Raw genomic sequence first — 21,021 nt, forward strand, 5'->3', positions numbered from 1 at the left:
GTTTTAAGGACTACTGAACTGGTATTTTTCAGAATGCCCGTCAATTGAGATGTGTCTGATGATGTTTATTTAATGGTTAGATTGAGATTATGTGGTCTTGGTAGCCCAAAGGGTAAAGTCACATTCTCTACACAACCTATCGATTATTTTTACTATCAAATGACTTGACACTCTAGTTGTTAAAATCAACTATTTGGCTGAAGTAGTGTTGGTTAGGGCTTGACCCTGTAAAGTTACTCCCTTCCTCCTTTTCCATACTGTACTCTTTGAAAAGAAGTCACTATGCATAGTCCACATTTAAACATCAAGGAATGAGGTGTGCAACCCTTGATCTTGGGGTCATTGAGTTCAGGCCCCAAAATGGGTGTAGAGATTGATTAAAAAAATAAAATAAAACTTAAACAATGTGGAGTCACGTGCACTTCTTTGAGGATGGACCGTCTACATAAAATCTGTGGAGACCTTCTACACAGATTTGTTTCTTCTCCTTCATTGATTCATCTATCTAATCATTCATTCATTGGAGGTGGTACTTATGGATGTTTGTTTATACTTTGGGTTTTAATCCAGTGTTACTTTATTTTGTTGCTCAGATCATTACAACGTTGGCCTCAGGGTGTACTTTGATGAGGCTCCTGTGTCCTGTTGATATACCTCATCAATATGTGTGGCCTTTGGCTTATTTGTTGTGCTTCTCTACTTTCTGGTACTTTCTGGTACTACACGATGCTCCAGGCTCCTCTTACATATTTGCCGTCCCTGTCTTAGAATCAGCTGTTTCTCTAAGGATCCTGGGTCCTGTTATTGGAGAATGATATTAGAATCCAAAAACTTTGGAGCTGGGTGGGCTCGTTGCTATGGTGGTATAATTGTTTCTAGAGCTCCCGACTTACAGAACAAGGGAAAATCTGTATATATATTAACTGCATGTTATGTAATATCTACATGTAATCACCTGTCACTATATTAAACTAAACTGTTCATGCTGATGCGTCCAATTCTAATCTGTTACCACATGGAATCTTGTAGCCTCCTCTGCTTGCCTATCTGTAAATACCTGCTTCAACAGTGAGAAACCTGGTTCTGGCCATCTGTCATTCATTTATTTAATTGTTCAACTCTACATGTAGAGTTTAGATTTTTGATTAATCCAAAAATATACTGAAAACAAGTCTTGGTAAATTCTGTCCAAGAATATTCATGAGGCAGCCAGGTTCAATGCTGAGATGCAAAGAATTTAGAAGTCATCCCTTTGTTTTTGCATAACAAAAGCTGGAAGATGTGAAAATCAATGACTTCTGGGACTCATGGAAGAACTGAAGTCACAAGGCAAACGGTCACTTGAAATGTTGTGACAGGAGAGACACGGATATGCTCACCTGAAGCAAAAGCTGCCGAAGTCTTAAACCAGAATATTAAATGGTAATTTCGAAGAATTACCAGAGGTCAAATGTGGACTGACATGAGAATGAGAACTTCCTGGGGGCTGAAGTGATGGCAGGAGCACATTTTCTTCATCCCTACCTTCCAGAACGTTCTCTTGGTGAGGATATAAAAAAGATCTCAGCTCTGGGAAGGAGAGAGGAAGATGAATCCTGATGAAATACACTGAAGGCCTTTTCCATAATACAGATCTTCTCTCCAGAGGAAAGGTCCTTACAGAGCCTTAGCCCAACTGTGGGAAGGAAATCCATCCAGAGAAAGGATAAGAAAAAAATGGTATGAAGAATAGTTACAGGAACCAGGATTAGAAATTGTATATGTTCTGTAGAGCTATTAGAAATCAAATCTGGGTCAGTGGAATCAAATAGAAAACACAGAAAGTGGACCCCAGCCTATATAAGAATTTAACATATGATGAAGTCGATGTTTCAGTTTAGTAAGGAAACAGACAAAAGGTTTAATGCACAGAAGTAGCATCACTTACTACTTGCTGTTGTTTAGGAAAAATAAAATAAAATTGGAAGCATATCTTACCAAAAAGGGAGAGGGATTCAAAGAAACTAAATAAAGACTAGCAAAATAAAACCATAGTTCTCACGTAAGGAAATCATGCAGAAACTAATTAGACAAGGGGAAATTTTCTTAACCAAGGCTTATATCAAGATGCTGTAAAAAGAATGGCATGGTAGCCCATAAAAAATAAAGCTTTGCATAAGAAAACACCCTACAAACAAAATCAACAGACAGCCAATAGACTGGGAGAAATAAATTTAGTGTAGAATTCAGCCAGAGGTAAAATTTCATGAGGAACAAAGGTTTTAAAAGGAGAAAGTAACCCACCTGATAAGAAAATTGAAAGAGATTATGAAAAGTAACTCACAGAACAGAAAATCAAAATGTTTCACCAACCACATAAAAAGATGCTTTAACTCAGTTGGTCTCATATAAATGAGTAATAGACTGACAATGTGATACCGTTATACCCATAACATGTTTGTAGTGAACTTGAAGAAAATAAAGTCGATAAATACAGGAGTACACTTGTGAAAGACTTTGTATGCTATGTTAACTGGCTTTCACTGAATTCTACAGTCATTATGGAAATAGTGAAGTATTTCAAATATGAGTTAAAGATGGAAAAACTACAGTTTTTAAAGCAGTTAGAAAATTGGTGTTGAAAATCTTAAAGATCATTTGAGAGTTACTCTTCGGGCACCTGGGTGGCTCATTCAGTTGAGCACCAGACTCTTGACCTAGGCTCAGGGCCCTTGGGATTGGGCCCCGAGTCAAGGTCTGGGCTGAAGGACTGACAGGGAGGAGCCTGCTTGGGATTTTCTCTCTGTCCCTCCCCTGCTCATGCACACGATGCTCTCTCTTTCTCTCTCTCTCTAAATAAACTTTTAAAAAAAGTTAATTTTGATGGCCTTCACCAAAATAAGGAAGAGAGGAGAGGAAACAGATTTGGATGCCTGAGGATAATTATTAATTCCTGTTTAATAGCGAGGTTATGATGGTCACTAAGAAAATGATATATTTCTAAGAGATGCATGGGTTGAAGATCCGTATACGTAAATGCTAGTTAAGAATGGAAGTGAGTAACTACTCAAGGACTGAGGAACAAGAGGATGAAAGGGGCTTTTTAGGCAACTTTGCATCACATCCAGAATGAAGTGTTGAGCACTGAAGAGCGAACCAATGTACCAAGCTCCGTATATTGGGTATCGTATTCTGTAGTTATGGTTTGGAATTCTTGGAAAGTAAAACAGCAGTAATGCTGTTCTTTCTGTTCCAAACGCATTATGCCAGAGTCTGGTGAGCGAAAAGGCTGAAAAAAAAAATCATGCTATAGATTAGAATATAATTCACCATGCATGAGTGCCCATTCAAATTAGCATCTTTAATTGGTTCCACAAGTTGGATGTGCATATAGCCTCATTTTTTTGTTGGTTGATTTGTTTATATCCAATTTGTGGTGTTGAGGTGAAACTTGTTGACTATTCAGAGGAACAAAGCACTGTTTTAGGTGGAACAGATCTGAATGGAGTTTTCTCTATAAGGGAGGGAGCAGAGTGAAATAAGATTATTAAACTGCTTGGCTGCATAACTTTCCCTAAAGCTGTGCTTCCAGGCATTTTTCCATTGCCCACCGGTGTGCTTCTAGTACCCCACATATAGGATAGTTATGTGGAGAGTCGCTCTATCTGCCTGTATGCCAGTATAAATACCTAGGACTCTTTTTCACTTTTAAAATCCTCCTGAGTTAGGAAACAAATTATATGGCCACCGTACTCGAATAATACAGTTTGATTGCAGTTTACTTTACGTTGTGACTTCATACCTCCTATATATCTCATTTCAGGCAATTATCATTTTTTGTCCACATTTTTTAGCCAAATATTTTATATTAGTATGCAGATATTATTCATGTAGATAATATCCTATACGAACTACACTTTTCCCTCACTCATTGGTATATTTGTACAAGTAATCAGAAATAGAACCTCTTGGTATTGTGTTGGGAGAAATCATTAACCGTGGATGTCTAGAGAGTCAGAAAAGGATTTATAGAGAAAGTGAGGTTTGAGCTGGGTGTTGAGTAATGGTAGCTCACAGACGACGTTTCTGTTGACCTTTTAATCTTAGAGAACTGACAAAATCAGAAAAGTCTTAGCTAGACTCTGAGCACGGAGATGTGAGTAAAGCTTTACCTTCTTTATTTTTGTATTCCCAGGGCCAACGCACTTCCTAGCATACAGTTAGTTTACAGTAAACACTGGTAGCTTGAATAAATCGATAAATAAATGGGTCGGGAAAGGCCATAGAAATGATGCTAGGCCTCCTTTAGGTCTCCAAATTCTACCTTCCTTTTTTAAAATTGCACCTATTAATCAGTACATACTGGGATCTGGGATTAGGTAATCATTTCAAATGGATCCTGGAACCCTTTTACAATATCAAGTCTGATCCGTGTTTGTGTTTGCCGTATATATATTCAGGGAAATATTTTTGATCACCCTAGCATTTTCATGTATAATGCCGAATCCCCTGGAGTATTCAGAGAAACAACAAAGTACTAGGAATTTATAATCTAATGCAAGAGATAAGACACTCCATTTAGAGGCAGACAGACTCTTGAGAAGCAAGAAACATTTCTGTGTTGCATGAGTGGTGCAGTGAATATAATACTACATATTTTTTCGGAAAAGAAAGATCACTGAGCAGGGACTCTAAGAAGGAAAAAAAAAATAGAGTCATCCCGAAAAGGATAGACTTGAAGGAAACAAAGAGGCGGAATATTATTTTGTTACTTTAAGCAAAAGGAAAGGGCATTGTTCATAAGTGACAGAGATGATCTGAAGATCAGATTAATCCTTTTGGATAACAGCTTCCTTTAGGATATTCAGGGTGCCTTCCATAGTCCAATGCTGAATATTAAAGAGAAGTAATAAACGAATGAGCATATAGTCTTCCGAGGTGATTGGTTTAAAGAACAAAATATATTCTCTGTTAGACGTTCCAACGTTGTTATTTATTTATTATTTATTTTTTTAACGTTCATTTATTATAGAGAGAGAGACACACAGAGCATGAGCAGGGGAGGAGTAGAGAGAGGGGGAGACACAGAATCTGAAGCAGGCTCCAGGTTCCAAGCCTTCAGCACAGAGTCCTATGCGGGGGCTTGGACTCACAAACCACAAGATCACGACCTGAGCCGAAGTGGGTGGCCCAACCAACGGAGCCACTCAGGCGCCCCCCAACGTTATTATGTAATAAATTATCATTGCTATTATAAGTGATCACGTTAGTTATTAAAAAAGAATGAGTAAACATGGTTCTTTATCATGGATTCAGAAGCAGATAGGAAAGTAAAGACTATATGCACAGGAGGTATTAATTTTAACGTCTCTCTATAATAAGCTTTACTAAAATTATAACCCTCTTTATACTCTACCTCTCATGGCCTCATGTAAGCCTACAATAAATGCTTATTCGGCGAATCAATGAATGAATTTTTGAAATAGAGTAATTCAGGCTTTCTAGCTCATTTTATGAACTAGCACACCAGAGGGCTCTCCAGACATGTTTTAATCAGCAGGGTTCTTTGATGTAATTTAGTTCTATTATAATTAGAGACATCATGTAAAAATATAAACTAAGAAAAAGGTAATCCTTACAACAAAAATAATTATCTCAGAAACAATTCATAGTAGTTCTTCTATTTCATTTCATACTTCAAATTTCACCTGAGTAAGTATATCTATATATTTAGAATGTGCAGAGTTATTATCTGCTTAATGTAAACTTATCTACCACTTAAAAACACCCCAGTCTCTCCCAAATCCACTTTGGTACCTATATTTTGAAGTCACAACTTTATAGAAATCTTGTTTTTCTGGGGGTGATTCTTTGAAATTACAAGAAAAATTATTTTTTTTGGTCAAAGATTGCAACTGAATACCCAGGTATGTTTTCATAAACCTTCATTGTTAACATTTTTTTTATTTTTGGAGGGGGGAGTCACATTCAGAAAAAAAGTGAACAGCCTTTTGTTCTCTTAGGCTATGCATTTAAATTCCTTTTAAAATGAAAGTTTAGATTTGCATTTGAATAAAATTGTGATCCTTCCTGTTTTGTGTAATTCTATATATAGGCATCATAAGGCAGATGTAAGAAGTGCTTTTTCCTTTTCAATAAAAAAAAAGCTTGTTTGAAGAAATGTCTTGTCCAGGACCCCCCTGGCAGTTACTTGACCTTACCCTGATTCCATCACTCTATCTATTTAAGTAGGGGTGCTGAGTCTCAAAGAAGCGTTTCAGTGTTTTCATTCATGTAAGTGTTGACACTTGTATTCAGATTTCTATTTTTAACTTTGTAAGCCATTTTGTAGTTCAGAGATAACATAGCTCTGAGCCCTGTTTTGCTTGTTTGCATTCAATGTTTCTCATACCGAAGGTCAGGAACTCTAGCCATGGGGTCATTGAGGATCTCCGAAGGGGTTCAAAGAAACTGTTGATAAAGAATGAGGCATAGGTAATTAGTACTGCCATTTCCTTGCAAAGAGCCATATGTCAAAATTACCCATACTTACCAGTTAGCCCCCATCTATGGATGTCACCATTTCTTGTAAGCTTTTCTCACCCACAAATGACTCATTCTTTCATTTTTCCCCAACTCTTCTAACAAGGATCATGAATCTGAGATAGATAGATAGATAGATAGATGGCATCTTCCACTGAAACTCACGTCTGGTATTGAAAAGCAAAACGTTCACTGTTATGAAAGAGTGAAACATGAAACAAGTTTACTAACAACTATTTACCCAACATATAGGTGTATATATATACCTATTTGTTCTGTATTTGGGGAGTATTGGAATTAGATCACATGAAGAAGCATTTAAAACAAACAATCTCATGAAATACAACTTTTGGAGTCCCTCAACTTTACATAGATTGCATTACTTAGGTTTTAAAAGTGACAGAGGTCTTACTTACCAATTATGGTCCAATTACATTTTATTTATCTTAATACACTATAATTCTTAAGATGAACTGTATAAATTTGATACAGAATTGTTTCTGATAATCATTTTTCTAACACTTCTATTTCTTCATAAAATGACAATAAATCTTTAAACAAATTATCATTTTCATTACTTAGAAAAAATCCACTTTCACTTAAAAGAACGTGAATTAAGACAATAGGCAAGAATGGTTTAAAATTTAAATCAAATTAAATTAACATCAAGGAAAACCTGAGGACTAAGAGACTCAATACAGACATGGAAGGCAGTTTTGTCTTTTTTTTAACAGTCATGGAACAGAAAGAATAAAAATCATGTTTCCAAAATTTAACTAGTAAAGGAAGCTGAATAATCTCCAAATATGGCCAATGTAGCCCAAATTCAAGATCATAAAATCAAGGTGAGATAAATATGGCAGAAATTTATAGCAATATAATTTCACTGACATGCCAAATAGACATTTGAACAACAGCCTTGAACCATTTAACAATGTGACAATAAAGTGTATTTGCAGTTTATATTCAGATCAAGGGAAATATATTAAACCCTTAGAATTATAAGAAAAGGAATAACACTGGTAATTAGATCCACGCTGGCCAGTACAGGATCACGAGAAATTGTTAACACTTCCCTTTCAATATAATGGTGCATTTTAATACCTAATTACCTCTATTTGGCTATGCTAACATACAGTGTATAATAATGTGTAAGTTATTGTCCATGAAAAAACAATCAGCTTTCAGTTAACTCTCCAAATCAACCTACGTTTTATAGACGTTCGGTAATGGATTGACTCTCTAGATGAAATATTTAACAAACTCTATATCCATTAGATTAAAACCTTTTTTAAAGCATGTGTCTCAAGCTTATAACCGTTGATATTTTCTTGGTCGATGATATTGGCAAATCACAGTGAAATTTAAATCTTACGGAAAAAAGAAGAAAAATGCTGAAATAAGTTTTATGATGAAAATAGTTGGCTATATAGCTGGAGTAAAAGGAAACATAAATAATGGGAGATCTTTGGAAACCGCAGATGAATGCCATCAAAATGAATACCACAAAAGTAGATAATATTATGCGGAACAAGAAAGCTCAAGGGTGAAAAGACAATTGGTCTTTATATTTGGAAAGGACAATCTTGCCTCTTTCAAGAGATTGTGTAAAGGAGTTTCACTTGAAAATTAGCTTTTAAAATACTTAGAGTGTTTGTGTCAGATTTCTATTGCTTTGATGAGAACATGTGAAATATCTCTAGAGAACTACAGGGAACCAGGGTTTTGAGAAGTCAATGACCAATTCTCTCACTGGCTGATAATAAAACAATCCTAGACAGATTCATCAGGTTATGACCTGGAGTTAATTATCCGTTTTCACATACTATAAAGATGCCTTCTGCGCTTGGCTTTCCTACGTCCCACACACGCCACAGTTCAGATCAGATAAATCCATGGGTTCTCTCTATGCAAATAGGCATCTCCTCCCAAAGATACACACACACACACACACACACACACACACACACATATATATATATTTTTTTTAATTTTGGTTTTAATGGCAGTTTTTCTCCTTGATGATACCTCATGATACCTGGAAATCAAGTTTCTGAAATGGTTTTCAAAATTCTGTCAGAACGCACTAAAGCACAATTACTTGCAATCCCCTAGAAATTTACATTGTTACGCTCAAGATGAATGCCAGGCCAGCATTGTGGATACGTGGATATCTAAGCTGTAGTCATATATGTAAACAATAACATATTTAGTGATTTAAGCTTTATACCCTCTCTCCTCTGTATTTGTCTAAGACAGCATATCTTGTTAGCTGGTAATTTTATAGAAATCACTACTCTATACTAAATTCATATCCATAAATAGTGGAGTACCTCATTTGTTCAGGTACTCAGTAATAATGTTAAGCTTTGTATTATTATTTTGTCATATTTTTAGCCATGAGCGTAAGAAATTGATATTCTCAATTTATGACCTGCCATCATCAGTTCTAGGGCCTTTTTTTTAATTTTGCTAAATATTTTTCATCTGTCATTCTCAGTCATATTCTTGACCTCTCTGTGGCATACATTTTAGTGTATTTAATAAATTTCATTCCAACACAACACGTATATTTTCCTGTAGTTCTATGATTTATTTGTTAATAAATTTATATTCTGTGTATTTGTGTTTGAAATGTATTTAAAATATTTTGCTGTGTGTCTCATTACACTTCTTTCTGTTATGTCATTTTTATGCGTTGGAGAGGTACTTGGGTTTACATAATTTGTTTCTTTCTTGCTGTTAGAAATCATATCTTACAGTCTTTTTATGTTTTTACTTTTATCAAAATTATGTAATTCTAAGAGCTTAAAATTTGAACTTGTTTACAAGATCTCTTAACAGACAACCAACGGCCTCCCTTTTCAGGACACTTACGATGACTTTGGTCAAGTCCTTGGTCTTAACCTCCAAATTTCTGCATTGCACACTTCACATTCCTCTTTATCATTCCTCAAGTTCAGGTTCAATTACTTGCTAAACTGATGACTTAGCTTCCTTTCTTTCAGCCCCATAGCACCCTTACATGTGAAAAATACATCTTACTCGATCATTATTCATACTCTTATGTCTGCTCTTCAGAGTTAATCTGCAGATTGGATCAGGAGTGCTTATCCCTTCTGCGATTTTTTTGTTTTCAATGCAAATCTTTTTTTTTTTCCCTTTCTTATAGATCTCTTCGTGTTTATCAGTCCTTCAGCCCAATTCTCCTCGCAAGATCATCCTTTGCATTAAATAGGAGAGCTCTTAACCTACTAGAAAAAATATCTCCACTGGCGGTGTGACATGCTCTGATCTGAAGGGACTGTCCTTACCTGACACATAAGTCCCATCCTGACAGCCCATCTCCTCCCACTCTTGGGATTGTGCCACCTGTCCCCGACTTTGCTGTCTTCTTTGAAATGCTTCATCACTAGAATGAAGGACATCATACAGTAGATTTATGAAAAGGTGAGATTATGAGGTAAATATTTTCAATTTTTGGAGGTCTGGACATATCTTTATTCTGCCAACATACTTGACTGATTGCTCGGCTGGATATATAATTTGGGGGCTGGAAATTCTTTTCCTTCAGGACGTTTATACATGGCTTCCTTATCTTCTAGCTTTCAGAGGTGCTGTTGAAAATCCAAACGCATCTTGATTCCTGAGACTTTTATGTAAATTGTCTTTTTTTTTTCCCTGTGGAAATACTCTCTGTGGACATGCCATTTGAGCAACAGCCTGGATAATAAGAAGGGATGAGCTAGTTCTCAAGAGGATGTGAGAGGTGGCTGCATTGGTTTCCTAGGGCCACCGTAACTCATCAACTCAAACTTCGTAACCCAAAACAACCAACTTTATTGTCTTACATATCAGGAAAAGACAAGTCTGAAATGAATCTTACAGGGGTGAAATCAAGGCGTTAACAGGGCTGGTGCCACCTGGAGGCTCCAGGTGAGAATCCATTCCTGGTCTCTTGAAGTTTCTGGTGGTTTCCAGCATCCTCTAATTTGTAGCCATGTCGTTCTAATGCTGCTTTCATTGGCCCATGGCCGTTTCCTCTTCTATGTCAGTCTTTCTCAACCACTTGCTGAAAGGGACCTTGTGATTGCCTTCGATTACACTGGAACCACATGATTGAGCCAGGGTGGTTTTGCTATTTTATTTTATTTTATTTTATTTTATTTTATTATTTTATTTTATTTTAGAGAGCATGAGACAGGGAGAGGGGTAGAGGGAGAGAGAAAGAGAATCTTAAGCAGGCTCCACACTCAGTGTGGAGCCCAATGTGGGTCTTGATTTCATAACTGTGAGATCATGACCTGAGCTGAAATCAAGAGTCAGACACTTAACTGACTGAGCCACCCAGATGCTCCTGATCCTGCTACTTTAAAACCATTAATCAGATCTTCAAGGTCCTGTTTACCATGTAAACTATCAAATTCATAGTTTCTGGGGAAACAGATGGCGACCTATTTGGGGGACAGCCATTTAGCTGACTGCGGTGGCCAACCAGAAAACAGAGGTAAGTAAAGCAAAGACCTTTTCTGAAGCACTGAATTCAGCTAGAATTTAATGTACCCCAGAAGGATAGAACAAGAGACTGGAGCAACAGGTTGGGGTTGAAATTCATTTAGGGATTCATGACGAGTGAATGGATGCTTTCTTGAAAGTTAACAATGAAAAAATTATCGTTTTGGAAAACGCAGGAGATGGCTAGTTTATATCCCAAGCATTGCCCTTAACATTTAATAGTATTAGAAAGGAAGGATTCAAGGTTTTTAGGGAACTGACAATACTCATGATTATAATAACAATGCAAGCTCCCAATTTCTTATTCCTTTCTCTGTGAGGAGCTCTGTGGGAAGCATTTTTCATGATTCCTTCATTCAGTTTTGGCAATGTATCATTATTCTCTTCTCCACCTGCCAAGTGATATGTTACACAACTGGCCCAAGCTTATGCTTAGGTCCCAAGTCAGGGTTGGGATTCAGACTCCATTTCTCCTGAACCGGGTTCTTTTTCTTGCGGCTCCTTCCATGTCTCAGAACTAAGATGTGGATGAAAGTGTTGGTTCCACCGGATTTGATTCAAGAGTACAACGCGATTAATACAGAATAACCGGCTTTTTGAAGAAGAGTAAAATATAATTAGAATATACTAGTTATAAATTTCACAATGACCTCGTTCTCCCTAAGCTTGTTTCTTTGACAAAGGTCAAGTATGACCACTCGGGGTGATTTAATCTTCAAATAACGGGAATTTTTGTATGACCTCGGTCATTGTTTCCTAATGAGTGAAACTCCGTATTTAAATTCCAGAGACCAGAAGAGCTTCTGTACTTTACAATTCTGAAAGGCTCTGCCAAAATTCGTTTTGGCTGTGAAATGCAGTTTTGCTTTATTTCCCAAGGTGCAGGTAAGGAAAACACAAAAGCAATCCTCTTTACTCCATGATTGTATGTTTCCCAATAGAAAAGACATTAGGTTCTAATTATTGTTCTTCATCTATTCAAAGCAAGTTAATTAATTTGTGGAATTTAAAATGTTATAAATTCTGGAACAATACAAAGGCATATAGCTTTGGTTAAGCTGAAAACATTGGTGGGGCGTCTGTTTCCTAAGTTTAATTTTCTGCTCTATGATAAACTGATCCTCATTTAGGGGGGTAGGAGAGCCTTTGCAGAGCCGTTCAAATAAGTTCATCTGCTTTTGGTTTGGGGCTACTATACTCTTTGCATTTCTAATTTTCCTTTGTATGTAGTTCTGTATCCAAATGGCTGGATCAGATCACGAATCCTGACAGAGATTCCTTCACGAACATACACCAGTGTGGTTGTAGGTCTCTCTTTTTTCCACGCATCTGAATGACGGAATGTATTTCCCCCTCCGCCCCCCTGTGGTGCTGTTACCCAGACTCAGACTCCTGTCTTTATTTTTTCCTATCTTTGCCCCACACATTCTTCTGGAGACTCCACCCCCTTGTCCATGGCTTCAACTGTCCCTTATATTCTGACATATGGTCTTAAGTAACACCTCCTTTCTGATATTCAGGGCACTAGACCTGACATCAGGCATCATTACTAGGTGGACCCTTAGGTATCTCAAATTCAAAATATTCCCAACCCAACAAGCCATTCTCTCTGCCCCACGCTCCAAACCTGTGCATTTTCCTATGTTTCCTCTCTCAGTAGATGGCATTTCCACTTACTTGGGTTTCTAAGACTCTTAGCGTTGGCCTAGAGACTCATTTTTCTCAGGGATTCTCAATGTGATTGTTCTTTACAATCTCTTAGGGATCTTTTAAATCTTACTTTAGTCAAACTCCCGAATAGAAACTCTGACTTACTGTTTCTGGGTGAGACTAGGGCATCCATATTTCCTCAAAGTTGCCCAGGCGATTAAGTTAAGAACCATTGCTCCATTTCGTCTGACCTACATCAGTCTACCACATCTACAGATGCCTGGTTCACAACGTTCTCTGGGCCTGGAGGGTATCTGGAGAACCTGAAAAGTGTACTCATGTCTGAATCCCGCCTGTTGCCCACCCAAGGCTGAGAATTGCCACCATTGGCACTCGCTCCCGTATCTGATCTCTGACAATCCTATTCTAACCCACATGTGTTGCCTTGGTTCCAACGCTTACACATGCAATTACCACCAACATGCCTCTCCAATCCTATCTTCTTCCTGCTGCCAAGGAGATTTTCGTAACTCACAGGTCTGATTGTGGTCCTCCTTGCCCTAAAACGCTCCAGGGTATCTTTTAGCATACTTAACGTCCCAGAAATGTGTTTCTCATAGACCAATTTGGCCAACAAGAAAACTGATACTTACAGATCTTTAATAACTTGCCCCTGATCGTAGGAGCAGAGAATGGGAGCAGTGGGGTTTGAGCACAGGTGTCAATGACTTTAAATCCCACATTCCTTCCATAGTTGATATTGCTAATTAAACACACTATCCCCACAAAGAAAATTTACGTCTCTTGTGGCAAGAGCATTTTCAACAAAATGGGCGGCTGGTAATAACAGAAAAAGGAGAAACAATAACAAAAGTGAAACTCCAACAACTGCAGAAGGACTTAATCGCACACTTCTGTATAATTTAGGTAAGTCACGCAAATATTAAGCATAAATGACTAACAAATGGCTTATACCACCCGGAGTGATTTTCTTCAACAGCACTCCTAGTAGTGAGTTTGCTTAAGTGTTTCAACCAGACCGATTTTGCAAACGGTTCTTAGTGACGTTGAACTGAAACTGTTAAAAAAAAAAAAAAATCTAGTCAATAAGATTAAGCAGCTCACACTTTAAGTGCACAAAAAAGCAAACAAAGGAGTCAAACATCTGTGTCTCCAGATGATGAGAATTTAGAATCCTTCTCCTGTCTGGATTGCATAATGTTTAGAGTCTCAAATGACTTCAGTATTGCTCTAAAGATTGTTATCATTATGCAGTAACCAAACTAATATACTACTTCTGAGTACAGAGCTCGGAAAAACTCTCTGAGGAAACAGAGGTTATAAGGCCCTATGTCGTATGTAATAAAATTAAGATAACGAATAATCGATCTCTGTCTATCTATCATCTATCTCTCTCTGTCTCTAATATAATACTGTGTAATGCATTTTAAAGTATCGCCTTTGCCTTTAAACCCCCCACAGGGTATGTTTCTTCCATTTCAAACTAACAAAAGAGAGAGAGAGACAGAGAAGAGAAAGAGGGATGTAATTCTGAGTATCCCCAAATACGGCCACGGCAGCACCATAATGTGCTTTCTTCCTTGATCTCTGGGGCTGTGAACGCTCAGAATCCACGTGGTGAACTTCCTCTGAGAGTCACCAGCACAGACCAGACCCCACTCTTGGGCCAGGGGAAGGGGCCGGTTGTCCGGACTTGACCTCAGTCTTCTGGGCTCGGTTGATTTATCCAGTGGCGTGTGCCAGACAGAAACTAGGCTGTAAAGGTCCTCCTTTTGGACTTTTTAAGGTAGATCTAAGAAAGAACATTCATTTTTCTATGCAGCCGAAGCTTTCCATTGTGAGTTTTGGGAACTGTCATTGTCAAGGACCCCACTCGCCCCCCCCCCCTTCCCCCGCCGACCCTGCCCCAGGTAGAGAAAGCCAGTCTGGTATGAAAAAGCATTCTAAAGCTCAAGTCAGAGGTGCAGAGAAAAATCTGGCAGCTTTCTGATCTCTGTATTTTATTTTGTTTGACATACAGCCAAGTGCCTTTCGTTCATAGAGTTTGGTTGTTCAACACTCCTTGGACTTAATGGGGCAGTATTCCCTCTTTATCTTTGTGAGTTTGACCCATATCTGTTTGAGACCTATGTTCGTTCCATCACCCTGCTTAGTGGTTGCCTTGAATGCTGGGCGTGATTAGTCTCTGTGGCCTAAAATCAAATTGTGTGGGCAGCAGATACAAGTAGAAGTAAGAAGCCAAAGGTTTCCTGGCAAAACCATAGATCTCTGGTGCTTTTCAAAAATGCTGGAAACCAGATAATAGCCACGCAATCCAATGACAGCTATAGGCTAACTGAATATGGGTTCTGCCTTGGTCCTGAGACATGCACTCAGAAGCAAGAAAGCTCATGTTTTCCTGGGAGAGGATGGAGTCATGGGGCACGATGTTTCTCTCTCTTCTTTCTCTATCAAAAATTAGAAAGTGGACAGTGTGTCCCTGTTACTTTTCGCTACAATCCCCGAGTGCTTTCCAGCTTCCCAGTTCTCTGCCTCTCACTGAAATGCCATCTCCTTCATCACAGACTCTGCTTGCCCGAAAGGTTTCATACACCCAGACCTGCTGTTCTCCCCAAAACTGTCAAGTCCCCAAGTCTCCCCATCTTCCCTCTCAACCAAAATGCTCCTTCCTTGAGACCAGTTATACTTTTTATTAATCACCCACGTGCACACGCATTCCCAAAGCAATGGCCTTTTAACCCAAATTAAAGGACCAATAATAAGGTCAGAAGTGCCGGCAGATTTAGCCAACCTTTGTTCCTTTTTCTCTCATCAAATTCAGATATGACGTGGATGTTTTAAAAGAATGGTAAAATACAGCTTCATTAACATATCCAAATCGTTTGCCTTGACTCATCCAATCCAATGCTTAGTAGGCAACGTGTGAGAATGTAGTCTAGCAATGTCAAGGATTGGAAGAGAGAAACTGTCGCTACTTCTCCAAAATAATTCACACTTGTACGGGATCAAGAAGTAGAAAAATCCTTCACGTAAGCGTTTTGAACAAGTGGAGTGCTGTGTGCGTGAAATTGTGCATACAAACATTTACCATCAGTGCAAACATGTTAAGCTCTTTAGCAACAGATTTAGGAAGTTAGAGTTTGCTTATACATCTGGTGACTTGTAGACTTTTAGGATAGTTCACTGATGCTACTTTTTTGCAGATGTTACTTTTTTAGAGCATTTCTCTATTTCTAGCAAAATTGAACAGATGGCAGGGATTGTCCGTATATACCCTGACCTCAAGCCTGCGCATCCTCCCTCACTATACATCTCCCGGCAGAATGGCACATTTGTTACAGTTGATGAACTCACAGTAACTCACCATTATCACCCCAAATCCAGAGATTACATTGGGGTTCACACTTTCTGGTGTGCTTTCTATGGGTTTTGACAAATGTATAATGATATGACAGCATCATGACAACAGTGCACCGCCGTAAGTTCACCGCGCAAAGAATCCTCTGTGCCCCACCTACCCATCCCTCCCTCCTGTCTAACCCCTGGAAACCACTGATTTTTACTATGTCCAGTTTTTCTTTCTTACATTTTCTAGAATGCCATATAGTTGGAATTATACAACATACGGCCTCTTCACATTGACTTCTTTCATTTAGTGATATGCATTTCAGGGTCTTCTGTGCCTTGTCATGGCTTGATAGCTCCTTTTTTCTTAGCGCTAAATAAAAGAACGATATCACGCGGGTAAGCCTCAGTTCATCCGTTCACGTATGAAAGGACATTCTGGTTGCTTCTACGTTTCGGTGTCTGTGAATAAAGCTGCTGTATTCATCCTCATGCAGCTTTTTGTGGGGACACGGATTTTCAACTCCCTTGGACACCAAGGAGTGTGATTAGTTTAGTATGTTTCGTTTTATAAAATATGGCCAAACTGTCTCCCATATTACCAGCACCATTTTGCTCTGAGTGAGAGTTCCTGTGGCTCCACATCCTTGCCTGTGTCTGGTGTTGTTACTGGCTTGGATTTGCCCACTGTGATAGGTATGAAGTGGTAACTGATACCATATTGAAGTAAACTGATAGACATTTCATTTAACAACTATTTACGGAAGGGCTATCATGGGCAACACAACGCTGACAAGTGTTAGATAAACACAAGAATCCATTTCTGCCAGTGAAAGCCTCGATCCCAGAGCGCACACTATATGGCCAGAAAAGGTCCGTATGCAACATGTTTCTGTCATTGTTAAAGAATTTTCTCTGAGCTGGAGAACGAATCTATGTGTTTCCTTGTTTGTGTTGTCTATTGAGAGCGTGGAGGTTTGGATGTGGGTGGATTTTTAGACAACGGTTTTATACACTGTTTTTTTTTTTTTGTTTTTTTTTTGTTTTTTTTTTTTGTTTTTTTTTTTTTTTGTTTTTTTTGCTTTTCTTTAGATGCTTTCCCTCACGTGAAGCAAACAATTGTACCATAACTAACAGGCAGCCTAACCACTGCAATGTCACAATACAAAGCCCAACACACTCCGGCTCAAATTTACTTTTGTAATTAAAATGAAATCAATAACACTGCACTCTAAACTAATTCAATTGAAGGTGATATTAGCTTTTTGTTTTTGTTTTTCATGCATCTGGAAAAGACACCGTGTCTCCATTAGGATTTCTATATCTGAAGCTTCACTAAGTAGGGACCTTTAAAATTAAAGGCGGGGGGGGGGTGCCTGGGTGGCTCAGTCCGGTAGGCGTCCCTACGTCCTACAGATTCCTTTACTGCGCGTGGCCACCTTTTGCGTCTGGCTCCTGTGTGTCTTTGCTGGAGTTCAGCTCTCAGACTCCTGGAACCTCTTTGCCCTTGTGCAGGGCAAGGCCAAGGCTGCTGAGGATTTTACATTGTCCCCTGGGACACCTCTTTGCCAGGGAGTGGCAGCAGTAGGAGTGAGGACTGCAACTCCCTCCAGCACCCAAGCAGAGCCAGCAGGGGTCTTCTAGCTAGGGGGACTGAGCCAGATTTACCCACTGTGGCACTTTCCTTGATGAACCTTCTTGGCCCCCTTCCTTTTCCACTCCCATTTCCCCTCTCCCTTATTAGTTTTTCTTGGAACGCTTCTGATGAAATCTTATACACGAAAATCATTTCCCTCGGAGTGTGTTTCTGGGAAACACAACGTAAAACAGTTACTGATCAGTTGGATCTTATGGCTACATGTGAATTACACCTTGAGTTGATACAAATCGAGTAATAAAATTAACATTAATCCTCTTTATATTCAATTCATTAGCTCTAAATTATCGTTCTGATCTTTCAGTCTGATAACATTATAGAGTCATAGGTGAACAGCTTGAAAATACCTTAGTTTTGGTCTCTTTGCAGCCAGTCTTAAAGAAGTAAATAAACATATATTTTTTTAGTTCATTTATTTTTAGAGAGAGAGAAAGAGCATGGGCAGGGGAGGGAAGAGAGAGAGAGGGAGAGAGAAAATTCCAAGGAGGATTCGATGCAGGGCTTCAGCTCACGAACCATGAGATCACGACCTGAGCTGACGTTAAGAATCAGACGCTTAGCCAGCTGAGCCACCTAGGCTCCCCTTAAGAGGTAAATAAAACATCTGCATTTGTACTTTGGAGGGTTTGTTTTTTGTTTTTTGTTTTTTTTTTTTACTTACATACTTTAAAAATCTAATTGATGTAAATGCTAGTCTCATTTCTCTATTCTAGAGGAACTTTTGAGCTTAAGCAATCTTGAGAAGAATTGATATGTAACTGTCAATATATAATTTGAAGAAAAATTCAATCTATCCAAACATATCATCAAAAAATAGCTCATAAATGAGTAGTTCATGTAATAAAAGTGAGTTAGGAAAGGGAAAATTGTATATTTATAGTGGAGAAAACCAGCAAATACTGCTTTAATCATGTGCTCAAGGTTAATTAGGCCGTAAGTCACGTTGATGTTACAAGCACTCTGATAAAATATAATGAAAAAGGCACTTGGCCCTTGTGATTTTCCTTTAAAAAAAAATAATATCTCCAACCTAATCAGAATAACTAAAATTACCAGTGTTCTTCCAGAAAAAAATAAAAATCAAAACAAATTGAAACACATTCTCTAGAGTACCTGGACAGTATCTTTCAGAACTTCGGGGTCATCAAAAACAAGACTAAGAAACTGTCTGTCACAGACCAGAGTAGCTCAAGGTGACATAACAATTGAATGTCATATGGAATCCTGCAACAGAAAATAGACATGTGTGGGGAAACTGGAGAGATCTGAAAATTAGCATTCAGTAATATTGGATCAATGTTAATTTCTTGTTTTGACTAACGTATCATGGTAACGTAGGATGATAACATTAAGGGGAGTTGGTAGCTTATATCTGAGAATTCCATGAATTATGTTTGCAACTTTCTGTGAATCTAAAACTGTTCTAAAATGAGAACCTATTTTTATTATTTTAAGGTTATTTTATTTATGTTGAGAGAGAGAGAGAGACAGAGAGAGAGACAGAGAGAGAGAGACATGAATGTGTGCACATGAGTGGGGAGGGTCAGAGAGGGAGGGAGAGCGAGAATCCCAAGCAGGATCCATGCTGTCAGCACAGAGCCCGTCACAGGGCTTGATGTCACAAACCGTGAGATCATGAACTGAGCAGAAATCAAGGGTCGGCTTATTAACTGACCGAACCATTCAGGTGCCCCAGAAGCTATTTTTAAAATATGAGCCATTAATGCCACGGCCACACTATAAAATGTCACTGCCATCTTCTGCAATTGATCCTAACAAGAATAAATATACAGGTTTATTTTATTTTATTTATTGGGGGGGGGGGGGAGCACATGTGCACAAATCGGGGAGGAGCAGAGAGACAAAGGGAGAGAGAGCATCGCAAGAAGGCTCCGACTGATCAGCACAGAGCCCACTGTGGGCCTTGACCTCAGGAACTGTGGGATCATGGCCTGAGCTGAACCCAAGAGCTCAAGCCAAATGAACCAAGCAGGTGCCCAAAGGTTTATTTTAACGGAACTGCATGCTGGGAAAGGAGAAAGTGTACTGTATGGTTATGGAAATTCTTAAACGAATTCAGCAGCAGCAGAGTCTTGCCAGTTTGCTGAGATAAATGACTGTAGGAGACACAGCACGGGATATTAGAAGGAAATTAAAATGGATGGCTACCGATTGTGAGGATTTGCCTGTATTTGTTGCTGGACAAAAATGTGTAACTTTATGCTATAAGCAAGGTTGGAAATAAAACCCAGAGGTAAACTAGAATTTACATTGAATTTCAGCAGCATGAAGATTTTAGTATGAGTGTGTTCCAAATATTGCATTTGTTCTTGATCTGAAATTTAAATTTAACGGGCGATCCTTTATTTTACCTGGCAAACCTACACGGAGGGGACCCTGGGGACTGGTGGCAGGTTGCCTGTCTCTACAGTCGTCACTGAAAGGACTTTACCTTCTACTGGGAGACACAGCTATGCACTTAGTAACTTGAAAGCATGAGGCAATGTCAAAGATTCCAAGGTAGGAACTTAAAATACTCTGAAACCTTTCAGAGAGAACCTTTAATTGGAACCGAAGGAATTAAGGGTGCCCGGATAGCTCAGTCCGTTAAGCGTCCAACTTTGGTTCCCGTCATGGTCTCACGGTTTGTGGGTTCGAGCCCCTCATCAGGGTCGGTGCTGACAGCTCAGAGCCTAGAGCCTGCTCCTAAGGAGCCTGTGACTCCCTCTCTCTGCCCCTCCCCCGCTCAGGTTCTGTCTTTCTCTGCCTCAAAAATAAACATTAAAAAAGATTAAAAAAAAAAGAACTGAAGGAATTAAAAAGGCCTTAATGGAATAAATGGCATGGGTAGTTGGTTTCTAAAGGAAAGGAGAAGGAATGAAAATTGAGAGATAGGTATTTCAGGTTGTATCAACAATGCGGACAAATTACATAAATTCACACAAAATGCTTACTGATTACATAGCAAGTAAAATTCTCTATTCTTGGGACTGGGAAAATTGCTTCTAGGAAAACGGAGGAGAAAAGCAAGGAGATGAAGGAGAAAGCCGTATCCTCCTGAAGCTTAAATAGGGAGAAGGGACCAAAATGACAAAAACAACAACAAGAAACCAATAATTGATACGGGTAAAAAATGTAAAGTTAAGTGTTTTACAAAGCATAAGAAAGTGAAGGAAGATTCAGAATGATGGGTGATATAAAATGATCATAGGTAAGGTAGCACTTGAGCATTTGAAGGAAAAGGAGAGACGTCATGGAACTCTCTGGAGAAGAATGTCCAACCAGAGAGCAAAGCTCAAGCAAGAGTTTGA

Source organism: Felis catus, chromosome A1 (assembly GCF_018350175.1).
Source record: "Felis catus isolate Fca126 chromosome A1, F.catus_Fca126_mat1.0, whole genome shotgun sequence".
Classification (NCBI taxonomy): Eukaryota; Metazoa; Chordata; class Mammalia; order Carnivora; family Felidae; genus Felis; species Felis catus.